This window comes from Triturus cristatus, chromosome 2_1, assembly GCF_964204655.1.
Source record: "Triturus cristatus chromosome 2_1, aTriCri1.1, whole genome shotgun sequence".
NCBI classification, from domain to species: Eukaryota; Metazoa; Chordata; class Amphibia; order Caudata; family Salamandridae; genus Triturus; species Triturus cristatus.
In genome coordinates, this window is record NC_140581.1 from 161,419,904 (window position 1) to 161,438,054 (window position 18,151).

The 18,151-nt window shown below is 45.8% G+C and overlaps 1 pseudogene; it reads left to right on the forward strand.

The window, feature by feature from the left end:
* Positions 1-12,373: 12,373 nt before the first annotated feature.
* LOC146863895 (YEATS domain-containing protein 2 pseudogene) overlaps positions 12,374-18,151 on the forward strand; it is a 34,565-nt pseudogene continuing 28,787 nt past the window's right edge.

An 18,151-nucleotide genomic window follows, 5' to 3' on the forward strand; every position in this document is an offset into this window, starting at 1 on the left:
TTTACTTTATAAAAAGAAGAAGCATATTGAAAGCATTGTGGAAAAGGCTTTTGAAGTAAAAAGGAAACTGTTTATTTTACTGTTAAACAGAATTCGATCACTAGATAAACCAATATATGTAATGAAGGCCAAAAGTAGGAGGAAAAGAGTTATCAATAAAAAACAAATTGTGATGTTTTTTTGGGAGAATGGAAACACAGTTATAGTTCAGAGCCTTTTTTAATGAAGAGAGTTATTCACTAAGTGAAAAAATTATTGTATGCAGTTGACACCAGTGGTAGAGGTTATGAGGTTAGTGATGGTTGTCCAATGGAGAAAGAGAAAATGGTTGAAAGAAATGCAGAAGAAGTGATAGCTGATGACGTTTTAGGGAGATGTGCTAAAACCCTGTGTACACTTGGGATTGCAGTAGTGTTTGTAGTGTACGACAGGAATCTATTGAAAAATCATGTAGTTTTTTACGAGTCTATTCTAAAAAAAGTGTAAAACAAAAGATTAAGCTGTTGCAAGGACTAGACCCTTGCAGAGTGAGAAAACATACTGGTTTGCAAGGTCATTCTCTGGCTTGTCTTTCTAGGAAAGTTTGTGAAAGTGTTTTTCACTATTTCAGAATTCTGGCAGTACATCCTACTCAAATGCGGAAGTTAGTGAGAAGGTTGTTTTGTGCAAAAAGTCCAGCACTAAAGTTAAGTGAGTTGAACAGTGCTCTTTTACGTGGATCAGTTTCAGATTGAAGCAGGTCTGTGAGGATATTGAGTTTTGTTACTTTGGGCCTCAGCAAGAGAGTGAAGAAACTGACACATTAGTAGAACAAAATGTTGAAGAAAATGTAGAACCTGTAATTACAGAAAAATTTGAGGATGAAATCACAAAGTTTAAGGTAATTTCAGGTGAAAGACCAAATGTTTCTTGTATTTGTTGTCGGCGAAATCACTATAAAAATCCGACTAGGGGTGTCAATCTGTATTTAAAAAGTGAAATAGAAGATAATGATAAGTGGATGGAATTTGCAACTTATTTGTTGGTAGAGGATTGTTTTGATTTGGGATGTGAGCAGCATATTTGCAAATATTGTTATAATAAATTAGATGGGAATAAAATGCCTGCTAGAGCTGGTCATAATAATCTAGAGTTGGTTGCTATTCCTCCAGAGCTAATTGATTTAAATACGTATGAGTCTATTCTGATACAATGTGTTCACCCGTTTCAGGCTATTGTTCGTATGGAGCCCAAAACAAGTAAATTACCTCCATCAGAGTTGCAAAGAGGATTGAAAGGAAAAGTTGTGTATTTACCATTAGATTTAAGGAAAAATGTTGAAACTATTGGTGTAGATCATGCAGAAAATGAGCCACTAGTCATTCTAGTTAATGGTGTTCCTACTAAGAATAAGAAAATCTGGCAAGAATTAGTGGATGTTAGAAAAGTGCAAAAGGCATCATTGTATCTGTTAAAAAATAATGAGTACTATAGAAATGTGTTTGTTGGAGAAGTAGAAATAGATTTAGCAGAAGATAGTGAAACATTAAGTGGACAAATTGAAAAAGTGGGCATGTCCAGATGTGAAGAGATCTATGAACATTACAGTGTACATCCACTTCATTCCAAAGAGGTGATGGGGAATACAATTGAGTTGTTTCAAATGAAAAAAGAAACAGGAAGTCCCATGAGTGTATGGGAAGAGAGCTTGGAAGCTCGTTGTTTCTCGCAGTTGTTTCCAACAGGAAAGGTGGACGATATGATGAACGTCCTGTGCAGATTCCTGCATCTGAATATCGGACAACAAGATTATAAGCAGAAGATCCAAGATTTCGACAATGTATCGCTTATATGTTTCATCTTCTGTTTGAAAGTGACTTGTCTGGACTTTCATATGCAGTAAATCACATTTTAAAAACTGGAATGCATCTTCAAAATGTAACTGCAAAGGATTTTATGAATAAAGTGCATCAGAGAGATGATCATTTAGAATCTCAGTTGATTAATCTGATGGCATGTCAGCGTGGGACTAATGAATATTGGTACCGTCGACATGGAGAACTGAAATGCATGCTACGGAAGTTGGGAACTCCTACATGGTTTGTTACACTAAGCTGTGCTGAGTATGCTTGGGATGATTTACTTGAATTTCTTCGAGAGGCAAATTCCAATATAAAAAATATTGAATACAAGACACCTGGAGAATTGTGCTCTTTGGATCCTGTCAATCTATGCAGATATTTCAATCATAGATTTGAAGCTATCATGTTTTTCATATGCAATAAAAAGAATCCTCCTCTTGGAGAAGTTGTGGATTTCTTTTGGAGACAGGAGTATCAAGCAAGAGGTGCTCCTCACATACATATGTTGTTATGGGTCAAGGACGCCCCCAAATTTGCATATTCAGATGAAACTGTTTTGTCTTTCATTGAAGATTATGCTACATGTCCTCTTCCAAATAGCAGAGAAGAGAAAAACTTAAAACAACAAGTCTTACGATTTCAAAGCCATAGGTGTGGAAAATACTGTCGACGAAAGTACAAGTCAAAGGATAAGTTCTATACCAGATGTCGTTTTGGATTTCCACGTCCTGTATTAGCCAAAGGAAGAGTGAACAGTTTTATGTCAGCTGTACGACATACCATCACAAGAAAGTCTCCGAAAAACACCTACAACTTAAGAAGAAGCGACGAATCAAAATACATAAATGACTACAATCCAGTTATTTTATCCATGTGGAACGCTAACATGGATATTCAGTATGTTGCGGACAATTCCATTGCTGTTGCTCGATATGTAACGTCTTACATTACTAAATCAGAAAAGACTGAATTGAAAGAAATGTGGGAAGAGATTTCTCACGAGAAGACTCTAAGTAAGAAATTATACAGTTTCAGTTTGAAGATGTTATCGCATCGTGAAATTGGAGCATATGAATGTTCAGATCGGTTATCATCTGCAAGTCTATATTCCAAAAGTAGAAGAATCATTTGGGTGAGTCTAGTTCTTGCAGGAATGCGAAATCGGGTACTGAAATCTGTTCAAGAAATTGAATATTTAGCAGAAAATGACCCTGAAAGTACAGATATTTTGAAAACCAATATGTTGGACACATACTAGCCAAAGAGAAGTCATCATCTTGAGAACATGTGTCTCTATGAAGTGCTGCAAAACTACACTTTTAAACAGAATATTACAGAGAGCATCAACGATGGAAAATATGGAGTGATTGGTTCTGAAGGATGTCTGGTGAAACAAAGGAAAGGAAATTTAATTAATCACAGAAAACTGAGTTGCGACACTGCTGGCAAAAGGGAATTTTACTATTTAGCACTTTTGCAAATGTTCAAACCATGGCGTTCTGAATTGGAATTACTTGGAGATTTTCCCAGCTATGAAGATTCATTTAATGCTTGTAAAGATAGCATACAATGCAGTGCTTTCGCAAATTATGTGAAAATGTTGAATGATGAAATTGATCAAGAAGCTACCATTGGAGCTGAGATTGCTAGAGTCAGTTCTCAAGACAGTCAAAGTTCTGCTGAACTGAGTCAAGATCCACTAGGACAACCAATTGTTGAAAATGAAGCAGCGATTGCAATGAATGAGGTGGAAACAGCAATGTATCAAGCACAAGAAGATGCAATACAGTTAGGAAACTTGAAAGAGCAACTTAATGTTGAACAGAAACAAATATATCAGCAAGTGACAGAGCAGATTGACCATGGATTACTTCATGAAAAGAGAGTGTGCTCATGTACATCATTTCAACCTATCCGAATGTATGGGAGTGGTCAAGCTGGAACAGGAAAAAGTTTCTTAATTAAAGTAATTACAAGTTATCTGCAAAAAACAACTGAGTCACATTTGTCTTGTGTTGTCACTGCTCCAACTGGGTTGGCAGCACATAACATTAAAGGAATTATTTTACATTGTTAACTAATGCTGCCAGTAGAGCATGAGAACACATTGGAATACCACAAGCTATCTGGAGAAGCTTGTTGTGAAGTTTCCAGAGTGCTGAAGAAAATGAAACTTCTCATTATTGATGAGGTGAGCATAGTTTCAAACTTGATGCTTGCCTTTGTGCATTTAAGAATGCAGCAAATTCTTAAAACAGAGTATGAAGTGTTATTTGGAGGAAAACATGTCATAGTTTTTGGAGATCTACTGCAACTGACACCGGTAAAAGGACAACCGGTATTTAAAACACTTGCCCATGAAGATACCAGAAAGTCTCTTGGCAGTGTTGGAGTAATTTTGAATACAAAGAACTGACAACAAATATGCAACAGGCAAATGATGCTGAATATGGAAGTATTCTTCAAGATATAAGAATTGGAATTCTTTCAAAAAAAGGGAAAGAAGCTTTGGAGAGTTGATTACTTTGCAATGTCTTTCCAAATGAAAATGCAGTTGCTGCAAAAGTGTACGTGGAAATTGCTAAAAATAAGGCAGTGATTTGTTTAATGCCGATACTGCGTGAGTGTTCAATATTCAGCGAAGAATTATTAAAATTGGAAAATGAAGAAATTGTTAAAATGGAAGCCATCGATAAAATACTACATGAAGGAATCACTATTATTTTGACGGGTAAGTTGAGATCAAAACTAGATTGCTTAGAAAAAAAAATATCTAAAACTGCTGGTTTGGAAAAGACACTGTATGTGTGTGTAAACTGTCGGGTAATTTTAAGGCGTGATTTGGATGTAGAGAAAGGTTTAGTTAATGGTGCAATGGGTAAAGTGGTGCATTTTGTGAATTATCAGAAAAAAGAAGGAATTGAATTTTTAAAAATTAAATTTGATCAGATTGATGAAGTTAAAGAAATTGGTCGTTGTTCAGTTCGTTGTTTGCTTGTTAAAGATGTATATGTCCGTAGGAAACAATTTCCATTTTCTCTGGCATATGCAGTGACTATTCATAAATCTCAAGGATTAATTGTAGACAGTGCAATGGTGAACATTGGATCTACTGTATTTCAAGAGGGTATGGCATATATTGCTATGTCGCGAGTCAGACCATTATCTGGTTTGTTTTTGATTGATTTTGATGAGACAAAGGTAACTGCAGATGCAAACTGTGTAAAAGAGTATAATAGGTTAAGAAGGGTGTATGCTCCAAATTTAGGTCAATATCCTGTATTTGAAAAGCGTGTGGTTGGTCGAAAAAGAAGGTTAGAGAATATCTGTACTGAAGATGTCAAGAAGGGAAAAGAACAAGATAATGTTTCGATTGCAGGTAAAAAGAAATTGGACACTGTTGAAGAGATAGTTGGTTATCAGTTTGAAAATAGTTCTGGTGTCAACTGCTATGCTAATGTAGTGGTCAATGTTGTTTTATATCTGGAACGTTTGCAAGCACAAATTATGCAGAATCGGGAAAAAAGATTTTGTTCTCTGTTGCATTCTGTTTATGAAAAATTGACAACAGATAGAAGTAAAATACAATCTGTTTCAGATGTTCGTAATCTTTTGGATGTGTGTTCTGGTTCTACACAATTTACACAAAATATCCAACAAGATGCTCAGGAATTTTTAATGTATATGCTTTCAATTTTTGAAAATGAAGGTGTAGAAATAGAAAATATTTTTGGCCTTTCTTACAAATGGGAACATTATTGTGCAAATTGCACGTATACATGTAGCACCAATGTAGACCCTGAGAGATTTCTGTATTTAACATTACCAGACTGTATATCAGTGTCTTTCAATAAATTAGTGAAAGGTGCAATTCAAAACATGGAGTGTAGCCAATGTAAATCAGAAATGTTATCCACATTATTCTTAACAAAATATGGAAAATACATAATTTTAATGATGCAACGTTGTACAGCTGATGGAAGAAAATTGGATACTTTAATAAAGCAGTTTGTAGCAACACAAGTATCAATATCAGGAAGGACTTTTGTAGCAATTGCAATAACTTTCCATGATGGTCCTTCCACCACATCTGGACATTACACTGCCTATCTAAAATATGACAAAGGCTGGACACTTTGTAATGATGCCCAGTTGGTTTTCAAACAACGTTTGCCTAGGGAATTACAAAATTCCTACCTAATATATATTTTTTTTTTTAAACCGTTTATTACAAAATTCAAAAAATATACAAAGAAGGGCCTACAACCTTCAGGCCGGCCGCTAGCAAGCAAGAGGAGAATGTGATACAAACAATAGCGCACATGCCGCGGCAAAGGGAAATGCACAGGAGTTAGAAGCGGTGGTAGCCACACCATTCGGACCCCACATAGCGGTTTCATTTTAATATAAATTTTAAACAACAACAACAAAAAAAAAAAAAAATCCACAAGGCAACCCACAATCGGAAACAGCAGCATGTGCTCCCCTAGAGGGGGGACCCTACCAATCCATAGGAGTATCAAGGGGGGGAAAAGGTCAGGACGGGGACTGGGTGGACCGGGGAACCGGGGAGATAAACTGGCTTAGGGGACGGGGCCGGTGACCGATCGGGCAATAAGGGCGGGGTACAGATTCCCCCGCGGTAGGCGTTCCAGGGGCCCCATACTTTCACCCATGTCCCAGGCTTACCTCTCGCAACATACACCACCTTTTCCCGAAACATGCACCAATCCATGTTATCCTTCCATGCCGAGACAGTCGGCGAGCTCTGGGAACCCCACAGTTGAGCAATGTCGCGTTTGGCCACCATATATCCCAGAGTCACCCACCACGTCTGCGGCACCGAGTAGTCGGTTGGCTCCCACACATTCAGAAGGCATCTCCTCGCTTCGGGCAGCAGCGACACACGCGTAACCACCCGCAGGACCTCATGCACACCACGCCAGAATCGCTCCACCTCCGGGCATTCCCACAAAATATGGAGAAAGGTCCCCAAAGAGCCACACCCACGCTTACACAACCCGTCCACAGCATAGCCCATACGCAGTAGCCTTGGCCCCGTAACATAGACCCTATGGAGTATCTTGAGCTGGACGAAGCGAAGGCGGGCCGGTATGGCCACCTCTTTCGGGGAGGCCACCGCAGATACCCAGTCCTCGTCATCCAGCTCCAATCCATCAGCAACCCATGCCTCACGAAGGTTAGTCAGCAGTCCCGAGCGGTCATTGATAAGTTTTTTATAGATTAATGAAATCGTGCTGTCCGGTACATGTCCATCTAGCACTCTATCCTCCAGAGGGGAATACTCCGGGAATACGGAGCATAGCGCATGACGGATCTGCATATACCGAAAGTACTCCCTGTCCTGCAACTGGAATTCTGTCTGCAGCATCTCGAACGTTTTGAATCCCCCCCTTGTCCAGAGATCACCCACCCTGCTGATACCTATCATGTCCCACTTCTCAAAGCCCTTCGAGGTCCACAGGGAGCCCAACCGCTCAGATGCGTATAGTGGCGACGCCCGGGTCAAACGATCTTTCCACCCCATCGCCACATTAGCCGCGTGCCACACTCGTACCATGACACGCGTAGGGCCCGTCAGACGTGCGTCAAGCGAGCTGGAGTAAAGCGCTCGGTTATAATCACCACCCGGCAGTAACATCTTATCCATTTCAAAGGCCGGGTTTAGAGCGGGCCCGTACAGGCCGTGATTAATCGCAGCCAGCTGGGAGGCCCAATAATACCGTTTGATATCCGGGAGGGCAATCCCCCCGTCATACCACGGGAGCGTCAGCTTCGCCAGGGCGATACGCGGTCTACCTTCCCAGAACAGTCGGCGCTGCAAACTCTCCACCTCGCGAAAGTAGCGCGCCGGGACGACGTCCATTGTGTTCTGCAGAGCGTACAGGAAACGCGGCAGCGACATCATCTTAAACAATGCCGCCCGGCCGAGCGGCGAGAGCGGCAAGCGCCTCCAACGCGCGACATCCTCCTTCAGGCGCTGGAGGGGGGGAAGCAAGTTCTGACTATATCGGGCCTCTGCGTCCAGGGTAATGAAGACACCCAGGTACCTAAATCCCCGCGGGGCGATCTGGATGGGACAGCCCCGCGGAAGGATAGGATCCTCCCCAGAGAGGACATACACGCACGATTTAGCCCAGTTGATGACAAGGCCGGAGTTACGGCCAAATGAATGCAATACATCAACCAGTACTATCAGTGATTTACGTGGGGAAGCCAGGTACAGGAGAATATCATAAGCGTATAGAGATACGCGGTCCTCATACTCGGGGGTCCATTGGAGACCACGGATAGAAGGATGCCACCGCAGCCACTCCGCCAGGGGCTCCAAGGCGAGCGCGAAAAGGAGCGGCGATAACGGGCAGCCCTGCCGCGTGCCCCTGCCCAGCTCGAACGGAGCCGACACTCTACCGTTCACAACCACCTGCGCCAGCGGGCCAGAGTACAACAATTTTACCCAACCGATGAATCCTGGGCCAAACCCAAACTTCGCGAGCGTCGCCCAAATATATGGCCATTCAAGTGTGTCAAACGCCATAGTGGCGTCCAAGGACGCCAAAATGGCCGGCTCCCGTATGAACGGGACACGTGCGAGCACCCCATGCAAACGCCGCAGGTTGAGCGCTGTGTTGCGATGAGGGATAAAGCCGGACTGATCCTGGTGAATCAAGTCACACACTACGCCGACCAACCGATTGGCCAACACCTTGGCGAGAATTTTGGGCTCCGCATTCAATAGCGAAATAGGCCGATAGGATGTGACCCGGTCCCGTGGCCTCCCCTCCTTATGGATAACCACGATAGTAGCTAGACGCTGGTCTAGAGGGAGGGAACCCGCCGAGTGGGCCGCGAGGAACATAGCACGGAGATGCGGCGCCAGCGTATCCGGTCGCAGTTTATACAACTCGATGGGAAGACCATTAGGACCCATGGCCTTGCCGGAAGCGACCGAACGTATGGGGAGGGCAATTTCTTCGGAAGGTGGAGCGGCGTCCAACGACACTCTGTCCTCCTCCGAAAGGGAAGGCAGCGTGATATCCCTGAGCAGGGCATGGGAATCCTCTTCAGGGCGGGAGGACACCGGGGAATACACCCCAGGAGATAGTCTGCAAAGCAGGAGACAATCTCTTCTGGTTCAGTGACACACACACCATTCTGTTTCTCAATCAACGGGACAACTCGACTCGCTCTCTCCTTTTTGTCCAGCCTCGCAATCAATTTACCAGCCTTATCACCCACATCTATTTATTTATTTATTTATTTAATTTGTATGGCGCGTTATAACCACAGGGGTCTCTAAGCGCTGTCTGACCATATTTACGTGATAGATGTTATATTCACTTGAAACCAGCTGTACACCTAAGGTCTGCTCCATGCTTGTTTGAATAGTACGGTTTTTAATTTTTTTCTGAAGGAAAGTAAATTACTCTCCTTCCTGAGCTCTGGATCCAATTTGTTCCATAGGGCTGGGATTGTGTTGGAGAAAGCACGGCCCCCCACCGTGGTCAATTTAAAGCGGGGCTGAGACAGAAGAGTGGCGTCCGACGAACGCAAAGTCCTACCCGGTATGTAAGGGGATAGTCGGGATTTTAGGTATTTTGGTGTTTTACCATGCAAAGCCTTGTGAGCAATGCACATCCCTTTGAAGACAATTCTCTGGCGAACTGGTAGCCAGTGTAACTCCTGCATCTGGGGAGAGGCATGGGCATTTCTGGGTTTTTTAAATATCAACCTAGCTGCATCGTTCATGACTCCCTGTAGTTTGTCCAGCAGCCGCTGTGGCAAACCTAAATAAAGGGAGTTCCCGTAGTCCAGCCTAGCCAAAATTGTGGCTGAGACCACGTGTCTCAAGGTAGAGAATGAGAGTAAGGCCGCGATCTTCCTAAGTTGTCTTAACAAGCCTATACTGGTGCCTACTACGGTGGTAACTTGTTTTTCCATGGATAATTTATTATCCACATATAGGCCTAGGCTTTTGACTGCAACTGCCGGCTTTGGGGGTACACCCAGCTCCATTGGCCAAAATTTATCACTCCAAGGGTTACCCGAGATGGAAATGGGTAATACTTCCGTTTTATCCGGGTTGACTTTTAAGGAGTTCTCGGACATCCAATTGACTGTGGTTTTCAATATGTCCTGTAGCCTGGTGGGAGCTCCTGGACCATCATCCAGCCGGATGATTATCTGGGTGTCATCGGCATAGTTGTACACTAGGCAGTCCATCCTATTCAGGAGAGCAATTAGTGGTTGCAGGTAGATGTTGAAAAGTAGTGGAGACAAGGCAGATCCCTGGGGGACCCCGCAGGTGATCGGAGCAGGGGTAGAAAGTAGATCCCCCAGCTGTACTCGTTGTGTCCTACCCTGCAGAAATGAAGAGAGCCATGCATGTGCTGTACCCACGACGCCAAAGGATCTCAACCGCGACAGAAGCTGTTTATGGCACACGGTGTCAAACGCCGCGGAGAGATCCAATAGTACCAGGGCGCTCGGTGTTTTTACATCAGCTCGCATCCTTAGCTCATCCAAAATGGATAGCATAACTAGTTCCGTGCTGTGATTAGCACGGAACCCTGCCTGATTGGTCTCCAACAGGTTGTTACTCTCTAGATGGCCCGATAATAGAGCTAACACATGCTGCTCAATTACCTTGGCCAAGAAAGGCAACTGGGAGATGGGCCGAAAATTTTTCAGACATTTTGTGTCTGCTCCAGGTTTCTTCAATAAAGGGATCAGGCGAGCCTCTTTAAAAGCTGAAGGGATCTGTCCTGTCCGGAGAGAGGTGTTCAATAGGTGCAGAACCTCCTCCTCTATTCCTGGCATTGCCATCTTGAATATGTCAGGCGGGCAGGGGTCCACCAAGGAGCCTGATTTGACTCGGCCTGTGATTTTAAGTAATTCCTGTTTGGAAATAAGGGATAGCTCAGCTAGAGGTGGAATGTTTAGCGGGCCAGTGAGGTCCGGTATGTGCGGACATTCGAGGGGTGCAGTTTCTGCAATTTCATCCAAGATGTCGGATATCTTCTTTACGAAGAAATCCTGGAACCTCTGACACTCCTCCTGGGTGAACTCAGGACTTTGCTCCTTGTTCACCCTGAGCTCCGCCAGGACCCGGAAGATTTCTTTTTGCGGATTTCTAGCAGTAGTTATTCTTTCCTCAAAGAAAGCAGCCTTCCTTGATTGTATGGCTAGTTTGTACTGGGCTAAGGATGAGGTATATTCTTGTTTGGAGATAGCGTCATACTTTTTACGCCATGCCCGTTCTTTCTTCCTCACCCCGCGTTTCATCTCTCTAAGGGAATCATTATACCAAGGCGCCCCGGCTCCTCTCGCCACCTTCTTCAACCTGCGGAGAGGTGCCACCACATCAATGGCACTCCCCAGTTTATGCTGAAGATGTCTGCATAGAGCATCAATGTTGGCATCCTGCTCTATGTCTGAGGGATGATGTTCTAAGAGGTGGACCAGTTTTTCCTCATCAAGGTTTCTCCATTTGCGGGCCGTTTTCCAGCCCTCCTCAGGTTTGGACAGGGGGCCCCTCAATGTGAGTCTACCCTTAATTAAAAAATGATCAGACCAAGCACAAGGAAGAATTTCCGTGATACCCTGAGCTGGCATGGTGGTCCAGACTAGGTCGAGCACATGACCTTTCTCATGTGTTGGTCCCTTAACCTGTTGGATGAGACCTAAGGAGGAGATCGCCTCCTCGATCTGTAATGCTTGTCCTTCTTTAGGGGACTTTTCCCAGTGATAATTGAAGTCTCCAACGATCACCAGTTTATCGTATCTTGTACACAGGTCCTGGACCAATCTTACAAAGAGGATAGGGAAGTCAGGCGATGCCCAAGGTGGCCGATAAACCACCAGGCACACCACACAGACTGCTCCCCTCCTGAGCTTAACCCCCATAACCTCAGCTCCTCCAAGGGTTTCGCAGAGGAACCTATTGGCACGGAGGCATGATTTATAAAGAAGGGCTACTCCTCCTCCTCTCTTAGCTCCCTCCCTGTTAAAATGAATAGCCAAATAGTTATCTGGGAGGGCCGCCACCAAGTCGGGCGCTGAGCAGTCCTCCAGCCATGTTTCAGTAAGCGCGAGGACATCTAACTCCCCGTCTTCCAGGAGTGTAAAAACCTCTAACCTATGGCTCTGCAGAGAGCGAGTATTCAGTAGACCGTAGCTCAGGGTATGTATGTTGGGCGTGCGCTGGCGCCCTCTGGCGCCTCTAGGTGACATAAGCAGACCCTCGCAGCCCAGCCGGTGTAGGGTAGCCGGCTCCGGAAGGGACTTGCCCAAATTAAGTTGTAATAGATCGGCCCTTGAGTAAACCACAATCTGGCCAGGGGTTCTGGCCCCAGGCCCCGGATGGTCACGGATGGGCAAAGATGGGCTCACCTCTGGCGAACCTCCGGCGCAGGTCCGGCGCATCCGCTGTCCGCGTCCGCTGCGCGGAGGCATGACTGGCCGTTTAAATAGAGCGAGTAGAGCGCTCGTTCAATAGCGCCCAACCCAAGATGGCCGCCAAAACCAACAACCCGGGACCCGGTGACTTAGCCTCGAAAAACGGCCAAGCAACACCTGGGAAGCGGGGAAAAATGATTTAAAGCTGCTGGCGTGTCCTAACAATAATTATCGACCCCTAGGTGTGCAAGAAATAACTCGAGGGGGGGGGGGCGGACACAAGGGGAAATACTACACACAATTGAAGGCTTATTTGTTAAAAAGTCTAAAATAGCGTTTCCAGTAAAAACGACCGCTCAGGAGCAGCCTTAAGCGTCTGTATGGGCAATCTCCCGATTTGGTGAAGAGCCCTTCCTTAAATAGAGCGAGTAGAGCGCTCGTTCAATAGCGCCCAACCCAAGATGGCCGCCAAAACCAACAACCCAGGACCCGGTGACTTAGCCTCGAAAAACGGCCAAGCAACACCTGGGAAGCGGGGAAAAATGATTTAAAGCTGCTGGCGTGTCCTAACAATAATTATCTACCCCTAGGTGTGCAAGAAATAACTCGAGGGGGGGGGGCGGACACAAGGGGAAATACTACACACAATTGAAGGCTTATTTGTTAAAAAGTCTAAAATAGCGTTTCCAGTAAAAACGACCGCTCAGGAGCAGCCTTAAGCGTCTGTATGGGCAATCATACAGTCACCCCTCATACAGTCTCCCCTGTTGCTCTCTACTGAGGCCCCTGGCCGCCTCCGTGACGAGGGCCTTATAGGCCGCTTGCTTGAGTCGGAGAACATGTAATTTGTCATCCGTCACCCCACATTCTAGATCACCCTCCAACTCGGTTATCTCAGCTTCAACACGGGTCACCTCCTCCCGCTCGCGCCTCCGGGAATGGGAAATAAGGGACAGGGCCTCTCCCCGGAGTACCGTCTTGAACGCCTCCCACAGTGAGACCGCCGATGACACAGACCCCACATTCTCGTCAAAGTAGCGCTTAAGGGATTTAACCAGCTCTGCGCGAATGGTGGGGTCACGCAGGTACCAGGGATTAATCGGGACCACCCTACCCTCTCCCCTCGGAAGAATATCAAAGTGCAACAAGAGCGGGGAGTGGTCCGAAATACCCCGTGCCAAATGGCGCACCTCCCCTATCCTCCCCACATGCGCCGCTGGAACCAGGACATAATCTAGCCGTGAGAGACTACCATGAGCCCCTGAATGGAAGGTGTACTGTAGCTGCGTGGGATGTTTTAAACGCCAACAATCCACCAGCCCCAAGGTATCCAAGAGGCCAGACAACCACGCCTGGGCACAGGGGAGATCCCTAGGGGGGTGACGATCCACAGTTCCGGAAACCACAGCATTAAAATCCCCCCCCCACCACTAGGATCCCCTCCGGAAGGCCAAGGAGGAGGCGCCCCAGATCCGCAAAGGTGGTCGTCTGCAGCCCCGGCGGGACATAGACAGACACGAAAACGACCACTCTGTCCTCCATTCTACCCACCAAAACCGTGTAACGTCCCCTGTCGTCATGGAGCACCTCATCAATCTCCAACGGGAGTGAGTTCTTAACCATAATGCCCACACCCCTTGAACCAGACGTTAAGCCCGAATGGGCCACAAGGCGGTAGCCCCGTCGATTCATAGCACAAAAGGAGTTGCCAATGAGGTGTGTCTCCTGCAGAAAAACTATATCGGGCGAAATTCGCTTCAAGAACTGCAGGACCACACCTCGTTTTATCCTGTCCCCCAATCCATTAACATTCCAGGACAACAGACTCAGTCCCCTACCCCCCATCATAAACAGAAGCCATCACTCGTCCCCCAGAGAGCACTTTAGAAATAACACAACAATACTTTTGCCTTGTGGTGTAAACGAACAACACCCCACCCCAACCCACCCGCCCCAACAAAACTCCCCCCTCCCTGCACCCCTGCATGAGCCCAGACAGCCCCCCCAACTTGCAGTGTGCCTGTCGCCCCTATATGAAACTAGCTAGACCCCCTAGAGGAGGAAAGAGTACCCCTTCTAGACCCCACACAACCTCCAAGGGAGGGGAAAGAACAAAAACAGAAGCTTGGTCGAAAGTGGCATCATAGTCGTCCAGAGTGAGGCCCAAGATCAACCCCTCAGTCCCGATCCAGTGGGCCGTCTCCTCCCGCCGCCCCCCCCACCATCTCGATCACTACCCCCAGACAGAGTGTCCAGCCAGTCCCCTGCCGCTTCGGGACGATCAAAAAAGTGCGTGCGACCATCCACCTCTACCCGCAGCTTGGCCGGGAAGAGCATGGCGTATTTTAAGTTCATGTCCCGAAGCCGGCGCTTTACGCCCAGGAAACTCAGTCTCTGCTTCTGGACCGCTTGGGTAAAATCAGGATAAAAGTTCACCTCCATATTTTCCAGCTTAATCGGCCCTTGCAGTCTGGAGGCTTGCAAGATCGTGTCCCTGTCCCGAAAGTTAAAAATCTGGGCAATGAGAGGCCGCGGAGGGGCTCCGACCTTCGACCTTCCCCCGGGAACTCTGTGGGCCCTCTCCACGGCAAAGAATTTACTCAGTCCCCGAGGCTGGAGATGGGTAGCGATCAGGTCCTCTACAAAAAGATCCGCCGCCGCCTCCTCCCGTCCCTCGGGTACTCCGATGATGCGGATGTTATTCCTCCGGGCCCGACTCTCGGAGTCCTCCAGGCGCCGATCCATAAGCGCACTCGCCTGACGAAGTCGGTGCACCTCCGATTGGAGGGCCGCCACCTCAGTCGTGAGGCCCGACGCGGTTTGGGCCAAAGAATCAACCCGGTCATTGGTCTTGGAGAGATCAGCCCTCACCAGGCAGACATCCACGAGGACCGCGTCGATCTTATGCGCCAAGGTGTCGAACCGCTGGCCCACCGAGGCCTTCATCTCAGCAATGGCGCCCATGACGTCTTGCAGAGTCAGATCCGTGGGCAAATCCGGGGTATCAGGGGGGCCCTCAGAGGACTTGTGTGGTCCGCCGGGAGATCCCTTCTGGAGGGTATAGCGGTCCATGATGTTGGCCTGATGTACGGCGGGTCGACTTGGTCTTCTGTGGTAAATAATTTAATTACCGGTACTTAATTTGATGCGGAAAATTAATAAGAATAGCTCAGTAAAATAAGAGGCAGAATCCGTGGTATTAGAGATTCGGAACGGGCTTTATTCCTATACAAAGGAACACAATTCGAATTATGGGCCTTCTATTCCATCACCACGAAAGTTCAGGAAGGAAGGGACAATACATTATTGACAGGTAATCATTTTTATAGAAGAGGCATTACAGTGAAACAGATGCAGGAGGCGTAACAGTTGATAACAGAGATAAAGACATACATGCGTAACTAAAATGGGTGTAACTAGGCGTAACTAAAGAACGTCATTAGGTATGATGTCACAAATGGGTGGTTCCATGAAAGAATTTCGCAATGTCAGCAAAAATATTTGGCAGAGATGCGCTCGCAGCAGCATGACGTGTGATTTGACGTGCAACTAGGGGGAGAGAGGGACTTGACATTTAGCTCTACATGTGGAGACAGAAGTCTGGGGTTATGTCAACCTAATCCCAAATCATATCTAATATCCTATGTTTAAAGAACTGTGTTATCCAAAAAGAGAGGTCTCTTAGGATAGAATCTTATTCTATACTGACTATACTGACTGTTAGTGCGTGTACAAGCGTCTAAGTGTCTACACTAGATGCGAGGGGGTAGGAATATTCCATGGTAACAGGGCTATGAATTACTTGCATGAGGGCAGCGAGGCCTGGCCCTTTGCGCGGTAGCTGGAGGAATGTTTACCTAAACTACTAGACAGGAATGCATCGGATGAGGGGCGGAGGAGATAATCTTGAAGGTGAAATACAGTTTTCTGGCAGGCTACGGGCTGGATCAGGCACCGTTAGCCGCGCAGGGAGTAAGACAAAGTTCATGGTCACAGATGCAGGCTCAGACTGGAGCTTTCAGAGGCAGAAGGCAGGAAAAGGCTTGGTGGCAGAATCAGGGCCTACTCGCCTGGACTGTAAAATGGGATAAATGAACCATATAAAGTCGGTGGCCTTTCATACTTAGGAATAGAATATCCGGCCCATTCATGGCGGATCTGAAAGAGGACATGTTGACGGTGGACGCACATGTATTTGCGTCTTCATAACTGGAACTGGAGGGAACATACATGTACTTGTGACTTATACATGAAACCGTTGGGGTCCAAGATAGGGGACATAACCGACCATAAAAATCCATATTTCCACATTCCCTCCTTGTCCCCTACTGGCCCTTAGGAGATATCAATCTTCATCAATCCATCGATCTGTTCATATAACATCATTTGTTCTTCTTTCTTCTTCCGGGATCTCGAATGAAAACTTGGATGTGGGATACACGAGGTGGCACACAAACCACAAATCGCTGGCCCACATTGTAGACATAAACAGCAACTGAATAGTATGAGAAAGCCAATACCTAGGAAGGAGAGCATTCTCCATCCCCAGGCTGACAACACGCCCCAGAACCAACCGGACCAAGTCCAGGTGCCTGGACTCTGGTGTATCTGGCTTACAATCTTATGAAGGCGGGTTATGGCTTTATATACTGACGGCAAATTTTCTGGTATGAAAATGCAACAACTTGATCCGATGACCTTACAAGCTCCGCCCCTATCGGCCAGGATGACGTCAAGGACAAGACGATTTTGAAGCACAACAATCCGCATAGCAGACTGCTCTTCTGTTAAATTGCCTAAGGCGGAAATAGTTTCGTTCACTACTGCTTCAAGGGTTCTGGTTAATCTACGTATCAACTTACTATTAGTGACTGTACCTATATAGGGGAAGAAACCTTTATTGAAATCTGTGTATTTTTCCCATGCAGTGTAATCGACGATTGGGAGATCTCTCTGCTGTCTATTGTGTACTAAATGAGTATTTCTATGATAATCAGGAGGAGCTAGGAAAACAGGTGGTAGGAGGAATGCTATGTAACAGGTACCATCCCAATCTAGAGGTAGGCGTATATATGCGGTCTGGCCACATATAAAGTAGGAATGACGAGAAGCTCTAAATGTAGACTTGCCTTGATCACTGAATTTTATCACAGTGGTGCATTTACTATGGCCCATGTGTATGGAGCCATTCTTTCTTATACATAGTTCCCCTTTTACTGGGAATACGGACATGGCGGACAAGATTGGTGTAGCTTCAGATTCAACGTTCAGGATCATGAGGTTAAGTGTAAAATTACCTAATCCGTATACTTCATTTTCTAGATCAGTTCCTGTTCTTTTGGGAAGTCCCTCCTTGTTAGGGTAGCAGACTTTAAGCAAAACTAAGTTCAGGTTTCCCCATACCCAGTTGTCTTGATAAGCTGCGGAATCCGAATCTAGGGAATTGATCAAACTAAACCATGCTCCACAGGAGCCATTGTGTGTGAACGGATAGGGAAAGAGGGGCAAAACTCCCTTATAGTTCTGATAGGGAGGGAGTCGGCCACATATCCAACAATTTGTAGCATTGCTAGTCTGATGGGAATGATGTAACATACTAATAAAAGTGTTATTGCGCAGCGCAAATCTATAGGACAACTCATGCGGGGGTAATTCACTAAAAGAATGTTCAGCAGTAACATTGTAAACATGTTTAGAAATAGGATAATATATGTGCAACAATATACTTGCAGTGATTATTAAAAGACTTAAGAAAAACAAAATTAATAACGTCACTGTGCAATGACTACGCAGTGATTTACAGTACGCATGCCTTTTCAACTGCATCTTTCGGTTTCTTTCTCTAGTCAGGTCTAGGGGATACATGTCAGAGACAAATTCGACCGATTCAC